Raw genomic sequence first — 21,881 nt, 5'->3', positions numbered from 1 at the left:
TGTTTCTGAACTACTGAATAAAAAGAAAGTTTTAACCTATAAGATCAATCCACACATCGGAAAGCAGTTTCAAAGATGGCTTCTTTCTAGTTTTTATCTAGAGATATTCAGTTTTTCCTGATAGGCATCAAAGGGCTCCCAAATTAAAAAGAGTGTTTCCAACCTGCTTAATCAAAAGAAATGTTTAACTCTGTGAGATGAATAAACACATCAATAAGCAGTTTCACAGTTAACTTTTTTCTAGTGTTTATCTGGGGATATTCAGTTTTTCCCCATTGGCTTTAAAAGACTCCTCAATGTCCCATTGCAGATTCTCCAACAAGAGTGTTTGCAATCTGTTGAATCAAAAGACAAGTTTAACTCTGTGAGATGAATCCACACGTCACAAAGCAGTTTCATAGACAGCTTCTTTCTAGTTTTTATTTAGGAATATTCAGTCTTTTCCCATCGGTCTCAATGGGTTCTTAAATGTCCTTTCACAGTTTCTCAAAAAAGAGTGTTTCCAATCTGCAGAATCAAAGAAAATTTACTTCTGTGTGATGAATCCATATAAGAAAGCAGTTTCACAGATATTTTATTTGTAATTTTTATTTAGAGATATTTTGTTTTTCCTCTTAGGCCTCAGTGTGCTCTGAAATATCCCATCATAGATTCTCTAAAAAGAGTTTCTCCAACCTACTGAATCAAAAGAATGTTTTATTTCTATGAGATGAATCCACACATCGAAAGCAGTTTTGTTTTTTGTTTTTCGTTTTTTGTTTTTTGTTTTGAGACGGAGTCTCGGTCTGTCACCCAGGCTGGGGTGCAGTGGCTCACTGCAAGCTCTGCCTCCCAGGTTTATGCCATTCTCCTGCTTCAGCTTCCCGAGTAGCTGGGACTACAGGCGCCTGCCACCTTGCCCAGCTATATTTTTGTATTTTTTAGTAGAGACGGGGTTTCACCATGTTAGCCAGGATGGTCTCGATTTCCTGACCTTGTGATCCTCCCTTCTCAGCCTCCCAAAGTGCTTGGATTACAGGCTTGAGCCACTGTGCCCGGCCATTGAAAGCAGTTTCACAGAAAGTTTCTTTGTAGTTTGTATCTGGAGATATTCAGTTTTTACCCATAAGCCTCAATTAGCTCCCAAATGTCCCTTTGAAAATTCTCCAAAAAAGTGTTTCCAATCAGCTGAATTAAAAGAAATGTTTAACTTTGTGAGATGAATCCAGAAATCTCAAACAGTTTCACAGATACCTTCTTTCTAGTTTTTATCTGGGGATATTCAGTTTTTCCCAATAGACCTCAAAGGGCTCCAAAATGTCCTTTTGCAGATTCTCCTAAAAGATCATTTAAAACCTGTGGAATGAAAAGAAAGTTTTAATGCTGTGAGATGAATCAACACATTGCAAAAAAGTTTCACTGATAGATTATTTCCAGTTTTCTTCTAGGGATATTTGGTTTTTCCTCATAGGCCTCAATGGGCTTCCAAATGTCCCTTTGCAGATTCTACAAAAAAAACTGTATTCAACATACTGAATCAAAAGAAAGGTTTATCTCTATGCAATGAATCCACACAACACATAGCAGTTTCAGAGATGGCTTCTTTCTCATATTTATCTAATGATAATACTTTTCACCATAGGCTTCAGCACACTCCAAAATGTCCATTCAAAGATTCTATAAAAACTGTGTTTTGAAGTGACTGAATCACAAAAAAGGTTTAACACTGTGAGATGAATCACATATTACAAAGCAGTTCCTCGGATAGATTATTTCTAGTTTTCCTATCAGGATATTCACGTTTTAACCATAGGCCTCAATGATCTCCCAAATGTCCCTTTGCAGATGTTACAAAAACAGTGTTTCCAAACTGCTGAGTGAAAAGAAAGGTTTAACTCTGTGAGATGAAACCAAACATCACAAAGTAGTTTCACAGATAGCTTCTTTCTAGTTTTTATCTTGGGGTATTCACTTTATCTCCATAGACCTCAATGGGCTCTCAAACAGCCTTTTGCAGATTCGACAAAAAGAGCATTTAAAACATGCTGAATCAAAAGAAGTGTTTAACTTTGTTGGATGAATCCACACATCTCAAAGCAGTTTCACTGATACATTCTTTCCATTTTTTGCAAGGATATTCTGTTTTGCCCCATAGGCCTTAATGGGCTCCTAATTGTCCCTTTGCAGATTATCCAAAGAGTGTTTCCAAGTTACTGAATCTAAAGAAATGTTTAACTCTGTGATGAATCCACACATCAAATATCAGTTTCACAGATAGCTTCTTTCTATTTTTTATCTGTGGATATTTTGTTTTGCCCCTTAGGCCTCAATGTGCTCCCAAATGTCTCTTCTCAGATTCTACAAAAAGAGTATTTCCAACCAGCTGAATCCAAAGAAAGGTTTTACTCTGTTGGATGAATCCACATGTCACAAAGCAGTTTCACTGATAGATTCTTTCTAATTTTTTTGGAGGGGGGATATCCGATTTTGCTCCACAGGCTTTAATGGACTCCAAAATGTCCCTTTGCAGATCCTATAATAAGAGTGTTTCCAACTTGCTGAGTCAAAAGAAAGGTTTATCTCTATGAGTTGAATCCACACATCACAAAACAGTTCCACAGACATCTTCTTTCTAGTTTTTCTCTGGGAATATTTGGTTTGTCCAAATAGAACTCAATGGGCTACTATATGTCCATTTGCAGATTCTTCAAAAAGATGGTTCTGAACCTGCTGAATCAAAAGAAATGGTTAACTCTAGGAGATAAATCGATACATCACAAAGCAGTTTCACAGATGTCTTCTTTCCAGTTTTTAACTGGAGTTATTCAGTTTTTCCCCATAAGCCTCAAGGGGCTTCCAAATGTCCCTACGCAACTACTCCAAAAACAGTGTTTGGAACCTGGTAAATCAAAAGAAAGGTTTAACTATATAACATGAATCCACACATCAACAAGTAGTTTCACAGATAGCTTATTTCTAATTTTTATCTGGGGATATTCAACTTTCCCCACATATGCTTCAAAGGGCTCCCAAATGTCCCTTCACAGATTGTCCAAAAAGAGTGTTTCCAAACCGCTGAATAATAAAAAAAGGTTTATCTCTTTGAAATGAATTCACCCATCAGAAAACACTTTCACAGATAGCTTTCTTTTAGTTTACATCTGGGGATATTCGGTTTTTTCCCCATAAACCCCAAAGGACTCTGAAATGTCGTTTCACAGATTCTCCAAAGAGTGTTTCCAACATGCTGAATCAAAATAAAGGTTTAACACTGAGATGAATCCACAATTCACAAAGCAGTTTCACAGCGTCTTTCTAGTTGTTATCTGGGGATATTCTGTTTTCCCCATAGACTTCAATGGGCTCCCAATGTTCCTTCACAGATTCTACAAATTGAGTGTTTCCAATTTTCTGAATCCAAAGAAAGGTTTAACATTGTGAAATGAATCCACACATCATAAAGCCGTTTTGCAGATAGCTTCTTACTGTTTTTTTTTCTAGATATATACTCTTTCCCCAGGCCTCCATAGGCTCCCAAATCTTTCCTCTCAAGTTCTCCAAAAAAGGGTTTCCATCCTGCTGAATCAAGAGAAAGTTTTAACTTTGTGATATGAATCCACACATCAAGAAGCAGTTTCACAGATATGTTCTTTTTAGTTTGTATCCATGGATATTCCGTTTATTACCTTAGACTTCAATGGGCCTTCAAATGACCCTTTGCAGACCTTAAAAAAAGAAGGTTTCCAACCTACTGATTCTAAAGAAAGTTTTAACTCTGTGTAATGAATGCACACATCAAATACCAGTTTCACAGATAGCTTCTTTCTAGTATTTTTCTGGGGATATTCAGTATTTCTTCACATGCCCCAAAGGGCTCCTAAATGTCCATTTGCAGAATTTGCCAAAATAATGTTTTCAAGCAGCTGAATCAAAAGAAAGGTTAAGCTCTTTGAGGTGAATCTACACATCACAAAGCAGTTTCACAGATAGCTTCTTGTAGTTCTTTTGTGGGGATATTCAATTATTTCCTCTATGCCTCAATGGACTCCAAAATGTCCCTTTGAAGTTTCACCAAAATGAGTGTTTCCAACCAGCTGAATCAAAAGAAATGATTACCTCTTTGGGATGAATCCACACATCACAAAGCAGTTTCACAGATAGCTTCTTTCTTGTTTTCATCTGGGGATGTTCAATTTTTCCCCATAGGCCTTAATGGGCTCCAAAATATCCCTTTGGAGATCCTCCAATAAGAGTGTTTCCAACATGATGAATCAATAGAAAGGTTAAACTCTTTGAGAAGATTCGACACATCACAAAGCAGTTTCACAGATAGCTTCTTTCTATTTTTTATCTGGGGATATTCGGTTTTTCGCCATAGACCCCAATGAACTCCCAAATGTCGCTTTGCAGATTCTCCAAAGAGAGTGTTTTCAACCCACTGAATCAAAACAAAGGTTTAATTTTTGAGTTGAATTGACATATTGCAAAGCAGTTTCACAGATAGCTTTTTTCTGGTTTCTATCTAGGGATATTCTGTTTGTCCCCAGAGGCCTCAATTGGCTCCCAAATGTCCCCTTGCCAATTCCCCAAAAAGAGTGTTTCCATCCTATCGATTAAAAAGAATGGTTTAACCCTGTGAGATGAATCTGCACATCACAAAACAGTTTCAAGACTAGAGTTTTTCTAGTTTTTATCTGATAATATTCATTATTTCCCAGTAGGCCTCATTGGGCTCCCAAATGTCCCCTTGCAGATTCTAGAAAAACTGTGTTTGCAACGTGCTGAATCAAAATAAACGTTTATCTCCATGAGAGTGATCTCCATGAGAGGAATAAATGCATCATAAAGCAGTTTCACAGATTGCTGCTCTCTAGTCTTTCTGTGGGTATGTTCTGTTTGTCTCATAGCCCTCAATCAGTTAACAAAATATCCCTTCGCAAATTCTTCAAAAGGAGTGTTTCCAACATGCTGACTCAAAATAATGGTTCAATTCTGTGATGCAAATCTGCACATCAAACAGCAGTTTCACAGATTGCTTCTTTCTAGTACTATCTGGGATATTCTGTTTTTCCCCTTAGGCCTCAATGGGCTGCCAAATGTCCTGTCACAGATTCTCCAAATTGAGTATTTCCAATCTGCTGAGTCAAAAGAAAGGTTTACCTCTGTGAGATAAATCCACAAATCACAAAGCAGTTTCATAGATAACTTCTTTTTAGTTTGTATCTCAGAATATATGGTTTTTCCCTATACGCCTCAAGGGTTTTCAAATGTCTCTTCACAGATCCTACAAAAAGTATGTCTCCAACCTGCTGAAGAGAAATAAAGGTTTAACTCGGTGAGGTGAATCCACACATCAAAAAGGAGTTTCACAGATAGCTTCTTTTAGATTTTATCTGGAGTTATTCAGTTTTTCCCCTTAGGCCTCAATGGGCTCCCTAATGTACCCTCATATGTTCTCTATAAAGAGCGTTTCCAACCTGCTGAATCAAAAGAAAGGTTTAACTTTGTAACATGTAATTACATATCACAAGATAGTTTCACAGATAGCTTTTTTTGTTTGTTTTCATCTGAGAATATTCGGTTTTTCCCCGTAGGTTTCAATGAGCTCAAAATTGTCCCTTTGCAGATTCTACAAAAAGAGTGCTTCCAATCTGCTAAATCCAAAGAAAGGTTTAACACTGTCAGTTGAATTGAAACATCACAAAGCAATTTCACAGATAGTTTTTTCCTCGTTTTTATGTAGGGATATTCAATCTTTCCCCCTAGGCATCAATGGGCTTCCAATGGTCCGTTAGCAGATTTTCCAAAAGAAGTGTTTCCAACCTGCTGAATCTAAAGAAAGGTTTAATTCTGTGAGATGAATCCACACATCATAAAGCAGTTTCACAGATAGTTTCTTTCTGATTTCTAAATGGTAATATTCCGTCTTTCCCCATAGGCCTCAAAAAGCTCTTAAATTTCCCTTTGGAGATTCTCTAAGAAGAGTGTTTCCAACCTCATGAATCAAAATAAAGGTATAATGCTCTACGATGAATATAAACATCATAAAGCAGTTTCACAAATAGTTTCTTTCTAGTTGTTATGTGGGGATATTCAGTTTTTCCCTTTGGGCCTCAATGGGCTCCCAAATATCCTTTCACAGATTTTCCAAAAAAAGAATTTCTAATCAGCTGAATCAAAAGTTAAGTTAAACATTATGAGTTGAAACCAAACATCACAAAGCAGTTTTACAGGCAGCTCCTTTCTAGTTTTTATATTGTGATTTTCGGTTTTTCTCCATAGGCCTCAGTTGGCCTGGAGAAATGGTCTGTTGGATGAATCTACACATCACAAAGCAATTTCAGAAATAACTTATTTCTAGTTTTTTCCTGAGGATATTCTGTTTTGCTCAGTAGGCCTTAATGGGCTCCCTAATGTCCCCTTGCTAATTCACCAAAAAGAGTGTTTTTAACCTCCTGAATCAAAAGATTTAACTCTATGAGCTGAATTCATACATCACAAAGCAATTTCACAGATAGCTTCTTTCTGGTTTTGTTTGGGGATATTCAATTTTTCTCAATGTCCTCAATGGGCTCTTAAATGTGCATTTGTAGATTTTCCAAAAAGTGTGTTTTCAGCCTGTGGAATCAAAATAAAAATTTCATGCTGTGAGATGAATCCACACATTCATAAAGAAGTTTCACAAATAACTTCTTTCTAATTTTTATCTGGCGATATTCTGTTTTCCCCATAGGTCTCAATGGGCTACAAAATGTCCCTTCACAGATTCTACAAAAAGAGTGTTTCTAACCTGTGGTATCAAAAGAAAGGTTTATCTCAGTGTGATGAATCCACACATCATAAACGAGTTTCACAGATAACTTCTTTCTCATATTTATATTGGGATATTCTGTTTTAACCCACAGACCTTAATGGGCTACCAAGATCCCTTCGCACATCCTATAATAAGAGTGTTTCCAACATGCTGAATCAAAAGAAGGGGTTAACTTTGTGAGCTGAATCCACACATCATAAAGCAGTTTCACAGATAGGTTCTTTCTAGTTTTTTTTTTCCCCCCAGGGGATATTTGGGTTTTCCCAATAATACTCAATGGGCTACCAAACGTGCCTTCACAGACTTTCCACGAAGATTTTCAACCTGCTGAATGAAAAGAAAAATTTAACTCTGGGAGATGAGTCGATACACTATAAAGCAGTTTCACAGAAGGTTTCTGTCTAGTTTTTAACTTATGATATTGGGTTTTTCCCCATAGGCCTCAATGGGCTCCCAAATGTCCTATCACACATACTCCAAAAAGAGGGTTTCCAACCTGCTGAATAAAAATAAAAATTTAATCCCGTGTGAAGAATTCACACATCACCAGGCAGTTTCACAGACAGCTTCTTTCTAGTTTTTACCTTGGAATATTCTGTTTTTCTCCATAACCCTCAAAGGGCTTGTAAATGTCCCTTCGCACAGTCTCCAGAAAGAAGGTTTCCAAACTGCTGAATCAAAACAAAGGTTATCTGTTTGAAATGAATTCACACATCCCAAAGCTGGTTCATAGATAGCCTTTTTCTAGTTTTATCTGAAGATGTTCTGTTTTCCCCATATACCCTAATGGACTTCCAAATGTCTTTTCAGATTCTCCAAAGAATGTTTACATCAGCTGCGTCAAAAGAAAGGTTTAGGTCTCACAGGACTCCAAAATGTCCCTTTGCAGATTCTCCAGAAAGAATGTTTACAACATGCAGAATCAAAAGAAACTTTTAACTCTGTGAGATGAATCACACATCACAAAGCAGTTTCACAGATAGCTTCTTTCTAGTTTTTATCTGGGTATATTCAGTTTTTCAAGATACGCCTCAAAGGGCTCCCAAATGTCCCTTCACAGATTCTCCAAAAGAAGTGTTTCAAAATTGCTGAATCAAAAGAAAGGTTCAATTCTGTGAGATGAATCTACACCTCATCAAACAATTTCACAGACAGCGTCTTTCTAGTTTTTATCTGGTGATAGTTGTTTCTTTTTCCAACAGGCCTCAAAGGGCTCCCCAATGTCCCTTCACAGAATTTCCAAAAAGAGTGCTTTCAACCTGTTGAATCGAAAGAAAGGGTTAGCTCTGTATGATGAATCCACACATGACAAAGCAGTTTCACTGATAGTGCTACCTAGTTTTCATCTGGGGCTATTCTTTTTCTCCCACGGATAACAAAGGGCTTCCGATTGACCCTTATCAGATATTCAAAAAGCAATTCTTCAAGGCTGCTGTATAAAACAAAAGGTTTAATTATGTGAGATGTATCCGCACATCACAATGCAGTTTTACTGATTGCTTCCTTCTTCTTTTTATCAGGGGATATTCTGTTTTTCCTAATAGATATCAGGGGCTCCCCAATGTCCTTTTGCAGATTCTACAAAAAGTGTGTTTCCAAACGGCTGAATCAAAAGAAAGATTTAACTCTCTGAGATGAATCCACACATCACAAAGCAGTTTCACAGATAGCTTCCTTCTAGTTTTTTATCTGGGGATATTCACTTTTTAACCATATGCCTCAATGAGCTCCCTAATGTTGCTTCACAGATTCTGCAAAAACAGTGTTTCCAAACAACTGAATCAAAAGAAAGGCTTATCTCTGTGAGATGAATCCACACAGTACAAAACATTTTGACAGACAGCTTCTTTCTAGTTTTTATCTGGGGATATATATATATATATATATATTTTTTTTTTTTCCATATACCTCAGTGGGTTTTTAATAGTCTCTCTGCAGGTTCTACAAAAAAGAATGTTTCCTACCTGCTGGATCAAAAGAATGCTTAACTCTGTTAGATGAATGTGTGCAATACACAGCACTTTCACAGATAGTTCCTTCTTGTTTTTATCTGAGGATATTCAGTTTTTCAGCATAGGTCTCAATGGGCTCCCAAATGTCCCTCCACTGATTCTACAGAAAGAGTGTTCCCAACCTGCTGGATCAAAGGAAAGGTTTAACTCCATGAGATGAATCCACAAATCACAAAGCAGTTTCAGAGATAGTTTCTTTATAGTTTTTATTTGGAGATATTCCATTTTTCCCCATAAGCATCAATGGTTCCCAAATGTCCGTTGACAATTTCTTCAAAAAAAATTATTTCCAACCTGCTGAATCAAAAGAAAGTTTACCTCTGTGAGATGAATCCACACATCACAAAGCAATTTCACGGATAGCTTCTTTCTAGCTTTTTTCTGAGGATATTCTGTTTTTTTTTTTCCCATATGCCTCAATGGGCTCCCAAATGTCCATTCGCAGATTCTTCAAAAAAAGTGTTTCCAACATGCTGAATCAAAAGAAAGGTTTACCTCTGTCAGATGAATCCACAAATCACAAAGCAGTTTCACAGAGAGCTTCTTTCTAGTTTTTATCTGGAGGTAATCCCCTTAAGCCTCAGTGGGTTCTCAAATGTTCCTTCACAGATTGTCCAAAAAAAAGTGATTCCATCTGCTGAATCAAAATAAGTCTTAACTCTGTCAGATGAATACATATTTCACAAAGCAATTTCAGACAGTTTATTCCCAGTTTTTATCTAGGGATATTCAGTTTATTGCTGTAGGTAGTCATGGACTCTTAAATGTCCCTCAGTAGATTTTTCAAAAAGCGTTTCTAACCTGCTGAATCAAAACAATGTTATAACTCTATGAAAAGTATCTGCACGTCACAAAGTGGTTTCGTAGATAGATTCTTTTTAGTTTTTTTCTAAGGATATTTGGATTTTTCCCCATAGACCTCAATGGGTTCCCAAATGTCACTTCACAGATCCTAAAAAAAGAATTTTTCTAAACTGCTGAATCAAAAGTAAGGTTTAACTCTGTGAGAGAAATTCACAAATCACAAAACAGTTTAACAGATAGCTTCTTTCTAGTTTTCAACTGGAAATATTCAGTTTTTCCCCATAGGCTGTAATGTGCTGCCAAATGCCCCTTCACAAATTATCTAAAGAGACTGTTTCCAACTGGCTGAATCAAAAGAAAGATTTAACTCAGTGAGATGACTCCAAACATCCCAAAGGAGTTTCACAGATAGCTTCTTCCTAGTTTTTATCTTGAGATATTTGGTTTTTCCCCTAAGCCTCAATGGACTCCAAAATGTCCATTCAAAGATACTCTACATAGAGTGTTTCCAACCTGCTGAATAAAAGAAAGGTTTAATTCCATGAGATGAATCCACACATCACAAAGCAGGTGCACAGATACCTTCCTTCTAGTTTTTATCTGTGCATATTCCATTTTTCCCCATTGGCCTCAAAAGGCTCCCAAGTATTCCTCTGCATATTCTCCAAAAAGAGTGTTTCCAACCTGCTGAATAAAAAGAAAGGTTTAACTCTGACAGATGAATCCTCACATCACAAACCAGTTTCACAGATAGCTTCTTTCTCATTTTTATCTGTGGATATTCCGTTTTTGCACTGAGGCCTCAATGGTCTCCCAAATGTCCCTTCACAGATTCTCCAATTGGAGTGTTTTCAACCTGCTGAATCAAAAATAACGTTTAACTCTTTCTAGTTTTTATCTGGGGATATTTTTTTTCCCCTCTGTAGGCCTCAATGGGCTCCCAAATATCTCTTAGCATATAGTCCAAAAAAATGTTTCTAACCTGCCTAATCAAAGGAAAGGTTTAACTCTGGGAGATGTATCCACACATCAAAACGCAGTTTCAAAGATAGATTCCTTCTTGTTTTTATCTGGGGATATTCAGTTTTGCCTAATATGCTTCAATGGGCTCCCCAATGTCGTTTCACACATACTACAAAAAGAGTGTTTCCAATCTGCTCAATCAAAAAAGAAGATTTAACTCTGTGAGATGAATCCACAGATCACAAAGCAGTTTCAGAGATAGCTTTTTTATGGTGTTTATGTGGAGACATTCTGTTTTTCCCCATTGACTTAAATGGCACCAAAATGTCCATTTGCAGATTCTTCAAATAGAATATTTCCCACCTGCTGAATAAAACGAAAGGTTTAACACTGTGAGATGAATCCACACATCACAAAGAAGGTTTACAGATAGCTTTTGTCTAGTTTTAATCTGAGGATATTCTGGTATTTTCCAATGCCACAGTGGGTTCCCAAATGTCCCTTCACAGATTCTCCATAAAGAGTGATTCCGACATGCTGAATCAAAATAAATTCTTAACTCTGTCAGATGAATCCACATATCACAAAGCAATTTCACAGATAGCTTCTTCTCAGTTTATATCTGGGGATATTCGGTTTATTCCCATAGGCATCAATGGGTTCCCAAATGTCCCTTAGCAGATTTCCAAAAACAGTTTTTCCAACCTGCTGAATCAAAAGAAAGTTTTATGCCTGTGAGATGTATCTGCACATCACAAAGCAGTTTCACACAGATTCTTTCTAGTTTTTATCTAAGGATATTCTGTTTTTCCCCATAAACCTCAATGAGTTCCCAAATGTCACTTCACATATCCTAAGAAAAAGAGTGTTTCCAACCTGCTTAATCAAAAGTATAGTTTAAATCTGTGGGATAAATCCACAAATCACAAAGCATTTTCAGATAACGTCTTTCTGGTTTTCATTTGCAAGTGTTCAGTTTTTCCTCATAGGCCGTAATGGGCTGCCAAGTATCCCTTTGCAAACTCTCTAAAAAGACTACTTCCCACCTGCTGAATCAAAAGAAAGATTTAACTCTGTGAGATGAATCCAAATATCACAAAGAAGTTTCACAGATAGCTTCTTTCTAGTTTTTATCTTGGGATACTCAGTTTTTCCCCAGAGGCCTCAATTGACTCCCAAATGTCCATTCAGAGATTCTCCAACTAGAGTGTTTCCAACCTGCTGAATCAAAGAAATGTTTAACTCCATGAGATGAATCCACACATCACATGGGAAGTACATAGATAGCTTCTTTCTAATTTTGTTTGTGAATATTTGTTCCCCCCCATTGCCCTCCAAGACCTCCCAAATGTCCCTTTACCTATTCTCCAAAAAGAGTGTTTCCAACCTGCTGAATTAAAAGAAAAGTTTAACTGTGGGAGGTGAATCCACACATCACAAGCCAGTTTCAAGAATAGCTTATTTCTCATTTTTATCTTGAGATATTCCATTTTTACACTTAGACCTCAACGGGCTCCCAGATGTCCCTTTGCAGATTCTACAAAAAGTGTTTTTCCAACCTGATGAATAAAAAGAAAGGTTTAACTCTGAGAGATGCATTTACACATTACAAAACAGATTTACAGATAGCTTCTTTCTAGTTTTTATCTGAATATATTCGGTTTCTTTCCATAGGCCTCAATAGGCTCCCAAATGACCCTTCACAGATTCTCCAAAGGAGTGTTTCCAACCTGCTGAATCAAGATAAAGGCTTAACTCCTTGACATAAATCCACACATCAAAAGCAGTTCCACAGATAGCTTCTTTCTAGTTTATATCTGGGAATATTCTGTTTTTACACTTTAGGCCTTAATGGGCTCCCAAATGTTCCTTCACAGATTTTCCAATTAGAATTTTTCCAGTCTGCTGAATGTAAAGTATTGTTTAACTCTGTGAGATGAATCCACACGTCACAAAGCAGCTTCACAGATGAATTATTCATCGTTTTTACCTGGAGATATTTAGTTTTTCCCCATAGTCCTCAAAAAGCTCACAAATGTCCATTTGTAGATTCTCCAATTATAGTGTTTCCACCTTCTGAATCAAAAGAAAGTTTTAACTGTAGGAGATGAATCCACACATCACAAAGCAGTTACAAAGATATATTTTTTCTTGTTTATATCTTGGGATATTTGGTTTTTACCTATTGGCCTCAATGAGTTCCCAAATGTCCCTTCACATATTCTACAGAAATGCTGTTTCCAAACTGCTGAATCAAAAGAAAGGCTTAACTTTGTGAGATGAATCCACACAACAGAAAGCAGTTTTACAGATAGATTCTTTCTAGTTTTTATCTGGGGATGTACAGTTTATCACCATAGGTCTCAATGTGCTTCCAAAATTCCCTTTGTAGATTCTACAAAAAGACTGTTTCCAAGTTGCTGAATAAAAAGAAAGGTTCAACTCTGTGAGAATAATGCACACATCACAAAACAGTTTCACAGATAACTTCCTTCTAGTTTTATCTGGGGATATTTTCTTTTTCACAATACGCTTCAATGTGCTCTCAAAGGTCTCTATGCAGATTCTACAAAGACAATGTTTCTAAACTGTTGAATCAAAAGAAAGGTTTACCTCTGTGAGTTGAGTCCACACTTCAGAAAGCAGTTTCACAGATAGCTTCTTCCTAGTTTTATCTGGGGATATTCAGGTTTTCCCAGTAGACCTCAATGGGTTCCCAAATGTCCCTTCACAGAATCTTCTAAAAGAGTGTTTCCAAAATATTGAATCAAAGAAATGTTTAGTTCTGTAAGAAGAATCCACACATCACAAAGTGGTTTCACAGATAACTTATCTCTAGTTTTTATCTTTGGATATTTGCTTTTTCACCATAGGCCTCAAAGAGCTCCCAAATGTTTCCTCACAGATTCTACAACAGCAGTGTTTCCAAACTACCTAATTGAAAGAAAGTTTTAACTCTCTGAGATGAATCCAAAAGTCACAAAGTAGGTTAACTGGTGGCTTCTTTCTAGTTTTTATCTGGAGATATTGGCTTTTTCAATATAGGCCTCAATGTGCTCCCAAATATCAATTCACAGAGTTTACAAAAAAGTGTTTCCAATCTCCTGAATCAACAGAAAAGTTTAATTCTGTGAGACAAATCCACACATCACAAAGAAGTTCACAGATAGCTTCCTTTTAGTTTTTATCTTGCAATATTGTCTTTTTCACCATAAGTCTCAATGAGCCGCCAAATGTCCCTTTGCAGATTCTAATCAAACAGTGTTTAAAAGCTACTGAATCAAAAAGAAAAAAAAAATCTTAGTTGAATCCACATATCACCAAGCAGTTTCATAGACATGTTCTTTCTAGTTTTTATCTAGGAATATTTGCTTTTTCACCACAGGCCTCCGTGAACTCTCAATTGTCCCTTTGCAGATTGTACAAAAAAATGTTTCCAAACTGTCAAATCAAAAGAAATATTTTATTCTGGTAGTTGAATCCACACACACAAAGCAGTGTCACAGACAGTTTCTTTCAGTTTTTATCTGGGGATATCTTTTTTGTCACCTCAGGCTTCAATGGCTCCCAAATGTATCTTCCAAGATTTTACAAAAAGTCTATTTCCAACATGCTTAATGAAAACAAAGTTTTTTATCTGTGAGAATAATCCACACATCACAAAGCAGTTTCACAAAGAACTTCTTTACAGTTTTTATCTGGGGATAATTGCTTTATCAACATAGGCCTAAATGCGTCTCAAAATGTCCCTACAGAGATTCTACAGAAACAGTGTTTGCAAATTGCTTCATCAAAACAAAAGTTTAACACTGTGAGTTGAATCCACTCATTATAAACTAGTTTCACAGTTAGTGTCATTCTAGTTTTTATCTGGGGATATGTGGTTTTTCACCACAGGCCAGAATGTACTCCCACTTGTCCCTTCACAGATTCTGCTAAAGGACTGTTTCTAACGTGTTGAAGCAGAAAAAGGTTTATCTCTGTGAGAAGAATCCAAATATCACAAAGAAGTTTCACAGATAACTTCCTTCTAGTTTTTATCTGGGGATATTTGCTGTTTCACCTTAAGCCTCAACGTGCTCCCAAATGTCCCTTCACAGACTCTACACAAACAGTGTGTCCAAACTGCTGAATCAAAAGAAAGGTTTAACTGTGTGAGTTGAATCCCAACATCACACAGCAGTTTCACAAATAACTTCCTTCCAGTTTTTGTGTGGGGATATTTGCTTTTTCACCATAGTCCTCAATGAGCTGCCAAATGTCCCTTCATAGATTCTACACAGTGTTTTCAAACTGCTAAATCAAAGGAAAGTTTTAACTCTCTGAATTGAATTCAAACATCACAAAGCAGTTTCACAGATAGCTTCTTTTCAGTTTTTATCTGGGTATAATCTGTTTGCCACCGTAGGCCTCAATGTACTCCCAAATGTCGCATCACAGATTCTACATAAGGACTATTATTAACCTGCTGAATCAAAAGAAAGGTTTAACTCTGTGAGAAGAGTTCACAAATCACAAAACAGTTTCACAGATAACTTCTTTCTAGTTTTATCTGTAGTTATTCGCTTTTTACACCAAAGGCCTCAACGAACTCCAAAATGTCCCTTCACAGATTCTACAATAATGGTGTTTCCAAACTACTGAATGAAAAGAGAAGTTTAACTCTGTGAGATAAATCCACAAATCACAAAGCAGTTTCACAGAGAGCTTCTTTCTAGTTTTTATCTGGAGATATTCAACTTGTCACCAAAGACCATAATGCGCTCCAAAATGTCCTTTCACAGATTCCTCAAAAGGACTGTCATAAACTGCTGAATGAAAAAAAAGGTTTAACTCTGTGAGTTAAATCCACACATCACAAAACAATTTCACAGATGTCTTCTTCCTAGTTTTCATCTAGAAATATTCTTTTTGTCAACATAGGTCTCATTGTGCTCCCAAATGTCCCTTCGCAGATCCTACAAAAGAACTCTTTCCAATCTACTGAATCAAAGAAAGGTTCAACTCTGTGAGAATAATCCACACATCACAAAGCAGTTTCACAGATACTTTATTTCAACTTTTTATCTGGGGATATTTGCTTTTTCACCATATACCTTAATGAGCTCCGAAATGTCCCTTGGTAAATTCTACATAAACAGAGTTTCCAAACTGATGAATAAAAAATAAGGTTAAACATTGTACTGTGAGATGAATCTGCACATCACAAAATAGTTTCACAGATACCTTCTTTCTAGTTTTTATATGGGGATCTTCATTTCTTCATCATAGGCATCTATGCACTCCGAATTGTCCCTTTGCAGATTCTACAAAAGGACTGTTTCCAACCTGCTGACTCAAAAAAAATGTTTTAACTCTGTGAGGTGAATCCACACATCACAAAGCAGTTTCACAGAAAACTTGTTTCTCTGTTATATCTGGGGATATTGACCTGTTCACCTTAGGCCTCAATTCTCTCTCAAATATCATTTGTAGATTTCACAAAAACAGTGTTTCCAAATTTCTGAGTCAAAACAGAGGTTTACCTCTTTGAGATAAATAAAGACATCAAAAAGCTGTTTCCCAGACTGCTTTTTTCGTGTTTTTATCTGTGGTTATTCAGTTTATCACCATAGCACTCCCAAATGTCCCTTCGCAGATTCTACAAAAAAACTGTTCCCAGCCTATTGAATCAAAAGAAAGGTTTACTGCTCTGAGAAGAATCCACACATCACAAAGCAGTTTCACAGATAGCTTCTTTCCAGCTTTTATCTGGGAACAATCAATTTTTTTACCATAGGCCTCAATGAGCTCCCAAATGTTTTTCCTCAGATTCTACAAAAACAGTGTATCCAAACTACTGAACCAAAGAAAAGATTTAACTCTGTGAGATGAATCCACATATAACAAAGCAGTTTCACAGATAGCTTCTTTCTAGTTTTAAACTAAGGATATTCCCTTTTCCACCATAGGCCTCAATGAACTCCCAAGTGTTCCTGCACAGATTCTACAAAAACAGTGTTTCCTAACTGCAGAATCAAAAGAAAGATTTTCCTCTGTGAGACAAGTCCAAATATTCACTTTTTCACAATTGGCCTCAGTGAGCTCCAAAATATCCATTCACAGAATGTACAAAAACTGTGTTTCCAAACTGCTGTAAAAAAAGAAATGTTAACTCTGTGAGGTGATTGCACACATCATAAAGCAGTTTCTCAGAAAGCTTTTTTCTAGTTTTTATCTGAAGATATTCTCCTTTTCATCATAGGCCTCAATGTAATCCTAAATATGCCATAGCTGATTCTACAAAAACATTGTTCAGAACCATAGAATAAAAAGAAGGGTTTAACTCTGCAAAATCAATGCACACATCACAATGTGGTTTCTTAGACAACTTCCTTCTATTTTTTTTCCTGGGGCATTCACTTTTTCACCATTGACCTCAATGAGCTCCCAAATGTCCGTTTGCAGAAGAGACAAGAACAGTGTTTCCAAATTGATGAATGAAAAGAAAGGTTTAACTCTGTGATAATAATGCACACATCAAAAGTGGTTTCTCAGATAGCTTCCTTCTGGTTTTTATCTTAGGTTATTTGCTATTTTGCCAATGGCCACAGTGAACTCCCAAATGTCCATTTGCAGAATGGACAAAAACAGTGTTTCCAACTTGCTGAATCAAAAGAAAAGTTTACCTCTGCGAGATGAATGCAAACATCACAAAGCAGTTTCTCAGAAAACTTCTTTTTGGTTTTTATCTGAAGACATTTTGTTTTTCACCATAGGCCTCAATGTGCTCCCAAATATCCCTTCACAGATACTACAAAAACAGTGTTTCCAAACTGCTGAATGAAAATAGAGGTTTAACTCTGTGAAATGAATGCACACACCCCAAAGCAATTTTTCAGGTAGATTCCTTCTAGTTTTTATCTTGAAATATTCACTTTTTCACCATTGACTTCAATGAGCTCCAAAATGTCCATTTGCAGAATGGACAAAAGCAGTGTTTCCAAAATGCTGAGTGAAAAAGAAAGATTTAACTCTTTGAGATGAATGCAGACTTTACAAATCAGTTTCTAAGAAAGCTTCTTTCTAGTTTTTATCTGAAAATATTTTCTTGTTCACAATAGGACTTAATGTGCTCCCAAATATCACTTCACAAATTCTACAAAAACAGTGTTTGCAAACTGGTGAATGAAAAGAAACTTTTATGTCTTTGAGAATAATGCACACATCATAAAAGGGTTTCTCAGAGAGCTCCCTTCTAGTTTTTTCTCTAGGACATTCACTTGTTCGTATTGGTCTCAATGAACTTCCAAATGTCCATTCACAGAATAGAAAAAAACAGTCTTTCCAAAGTGTTGAATCAAAAGAAAATTTTAACTCTGTGAGATGAATGCACACATCACAAAGTGTTTCCAAACTGCTGAATGATAGTTTGGATAGATTATTTGGATAGATAGATTATTTCCAGTTTTTAACCTGGGATTTTCATGTTTTTAACAGTGTTTCCAAAGTGCTGAATGAAAAGAAAGTTTTATCTCTGCAAGATGAATGCACACATCACAAAGCAGTTTCTCAGATATAATCCTTCTCGTTTATATCCTGGGATGTTTGCTTTTTCACCATTGGCCTCAACGAGCTCTCAAATGTCCATTGGCAGAATGGATAAAAACAGCATTTCCAAACTGCTGAATCAAAAGAAAATTTTAACTCTGTGAGATGAATGCACACATCACAAGGCAGTTTCTCAGAAAGCTTTAGAATTCTTATCAGAAGGAGTTTTCTTTGTCACCATAGTCCTCAATGTATTCCCAAATATCCCTTTGCAGATTCCACAAAAAAATTTTCCAAACTGATGAATAATAAGTAAGGTTTAACTCTGTGAGATGAATGCCACATTGTGAAATGGTTTCTTAGAAAGCGTGCTTCCACTTTTTAGCCTGGAATATTCAGTTTTTCACCATTGGCCTCAATGACCTCCCATATGTCCATTCACAGAATGGAAAAAAACAGTGTTTCCAAACTGCTGAATGAAAAGAAAGTTTCAACTCTGTGAGATGAATGCACACATCAAAAAGCAGTTTCTCAGATAGGATCCTTCTCGTTTTTATCCTGGGATGTTGGCTTTTTTGCCATTGGTGTCAATGAGCTCCCTTACTTCCATTTACAGAATGGACAAAACCAGTATTTCCAAAGTGTGGAATGACAAGAAACATTTAACTCTGCAAGTTGAATGCACATATAAAAAAGTGGTTTCTTAGATAGCTACCTTCTCGTTTTTATCCTGGGATATTCACTTTTTTGCCATTGGCCTCAGTGAGCTCCCAAATGTCCATTTGCAGAATGTACAAAAATTGTGTTTCTGAACTGGTAAAAAAAGAAAGTTTTAACTCTGTAAGATAAATACACACATCACAAAACAGTTACTCAGAAATATTTTTCTAGTGTTTATCTGAACATATTTTTTTCATCATAGTCCTCGATGCGATACCAAATATCCCTTTGAAGATTCTACAAAAACACTGTTCCCAAATGCTGAATGCAATGAATGGTTTAGCTCTGTGAGATGAATGCACAGATCAAAAAACGGTTTGTCAGATAGCTTCCTTTTAGTGAATATCTTGGGTTATTCACTATTGCACCAATGGCCTCAAAAAGCTCCAAAATGTCCATTCGCAGAATAGAGAAAAACAGTGTTTCAAAACTGCTGAATCAAAAGAAAGGTTTAAGTCTGTGAGATGAATGCACACATCACAGACCAGTGTCTCAGAAAGCTTCTCTGTTTTTTATCTAAAGATGTTTTCTTTTTCACTATAGGCCTCAATTTGCTTCCAAATATCCCTTCACAGAATCTACAAAAACTCTGTCTCCAAACTGCTTAATCAGAATAAAGTTTAACTCTTCGAGATGAAGGTACACATCACAAATCAGTTTCTCAAATAGCTTCCTTCTAGTTTTTATCCTAGGATATTCACTTTTTCGCCATTGACCTCAATGAGCTCACAAATGTCCATTCACAGAACGAACAAAAACAGTGTTATGAACAGTTTAATTATTAGAAAGGTTTAACACTGTGACATGAATGCACACATCTCAAAGCAGTTTCTCTGATAGCTTCTTTCTATCAAATAACCTGGGAAGTTCCATTTTTTGCCATTGGCCTCAATCAACTCCACAATGTCTATTCACAGAAAGCACAAAAATAGTGTTTCCAAACTGCTGAATCAAAAGAAGGATTTGACTCTGCGAGATGAATTCACACATCACAAGGCAGTTTGTCAGAAAACTTCTTTCCCTATTTTATCTTAGATATTTTCTTTTTCTCCATAGGTCTCAATGCACTCCCAAATGTGCCTTCACAGATTCTACAAAAACAGTGTTTCTAAACTGCTGAATGAATAGAAAGGTTTAACTCTGAGAGTTGAATGCACACATTACAAAGTGGTTTGTTGTATAGCTTTCTTCTCGTTTTTATCCTAGGATATTTGCTTTTTTGCCATTGGCCTAAATGAGCTGCCAAATATCCATTTGCAGAGTAGACAAAAACAGTATTTCCAAACTGCTGAATCAAAGGAATGTTTTAACTGTGTGAGGTGAATGCACACATCACAAAGCATTTCTCAGATAGCTTCCATCTAGTTTTTATCCTGGGATATTCACTTTTTCACCATTGGCCTCAACAAGCTCCCTAATGTCCATTGGCAGAATGGATAAAAACTGTGTCTCCAAACTACTGAATCAAAAGACAGTTTTAACTTTGGGAGATGAATGCACATATCACAAAGCAGTTACTCAGAAAGCTTCTCTAGAATTTTATCAGAAGATATTTTCTTTGTCACCATAGTCCTCAATGTGCTCCCAAATATCCCCTTGCAGATTCCACAAAAAAATGTTTCCAAACTGCTGAATGAAAAGTAAGGTTTAACTACACAAGATGATTGCACACATCATGAAGCAGTTTCTCAGTAGCATCCTTCCACTTTTTAGCATGAAATATTCGGTTTTTCACTATTGACCTCAATGAGCTCCTAAGTGTCCATTCACAGAATGGACAAATACAGTGTTTCCAAACTGCTGACTGAAAATAAAGTTTTAACTCTGCAAGATGAATGCACACATTGTAAGGCAATTTCTCAGATAGCATCATTCTCGTTTTTATCCTGGGATGTTGGCTTTTCTGCCATTGACATAAATGAGCTCCCTAATGTCCATTTGCAGAACGGACAAAACCAGTATTTCCAAACTGCAGAATGACAATAAATGTTTAACTGTGCGAGTTGAATGCACACAGGAAAAAGCAGTTTCTTAGATAGCTACCTTCTGGTTGTTATCCGGGGATATTCGCTTTCCAGCCATTGGCCTCAGTGTGCTCCCAAATATCCATTTGCAGAATATATAAAAGCTGTGTTTCCAAACTGCTGAAAAAAAAAGTTATAACTCTGTGACGTGAATGCATACATTGCAAAGCAATTACTCAGAAATATTTTTTCTAATGTTTATCTGAATATGCTTTCTTTTTCATCATAGTCCCTCAATGTGATACAAAATATCCCTTTGAAGATTCTACAAAAACATTGTTTTCAAACTGCTGAATGAAATGAAAAGTTTAACTCTTTGAGATGAATGCACACATCACAAACCAGTTTGTCAGATAACTTCCTTCTAGCGAATATCCTGGGTTATTTGCTATTGCACCATTGGCCTCAAAGAACTCCAAAATGTCCATTTGCAGAATGGAAAAAACTGTGTTTCAAAACTGCTGAATTGAAAGAAAGGTTTAACTCTATGAGATGAATACACACATCACAAATCAGTGTCTCAGAAAGCTTTCTAGTTTTTATCTAAAGGTATTTTCTTTTTCACCACTGGCCTCAATGTGCTTTCAAATATCCCTTCACAGATTCTACAAGAACTGTGTCTCCAAACTGCTTAATCAGAAGAAAGCTTAACTCTTCAAGATGAAGGCACACATCACAAATCAGTTTCTCAAATAGCTTCCTTCTAGTTTTTATCCTGGGATATTCACTTTTTCACCATTGACCTCATTGAGCTCGCAAATGTCCATTCACAAAATGGACAAAAACAGTGTTACAAACAGTTTAATGATTAGAAAGGTTTAACACTGTGACACGAATGCACACATCTCAAAGCAGTTTCTCCGATACCTTCCTTCTAGCAAATATCCTAGTGAAAATTCCATTTTTCGCCATTGACCTCAATGAACTCCCAAATGTCCATTCACAGAATGCACAAAAACAGTGTTTCCAAACTGTTGCATCCAAACAAAGGTTTGACTCTGTGAGATGAATGCACACAACACAAGGTAGTTTGTC

The sequence above is a fragment of the Macaca mulatta genome, chromosome 20 (genome assembly GCF_049350105.2).
Source record: "Macaca mulatta isolate MMU2019108-1 chromosome 20, T2T-MMU8v2.0, whole genome shotgun sequence".
NCBI lineage: Eukaryota > Metazoa > Chordata > Mammalia > Primates > Cercopithecidae > Macaca > Macaca mulatta.
This window is presented reverse-complemented; position numbering follows the sequence as displayed.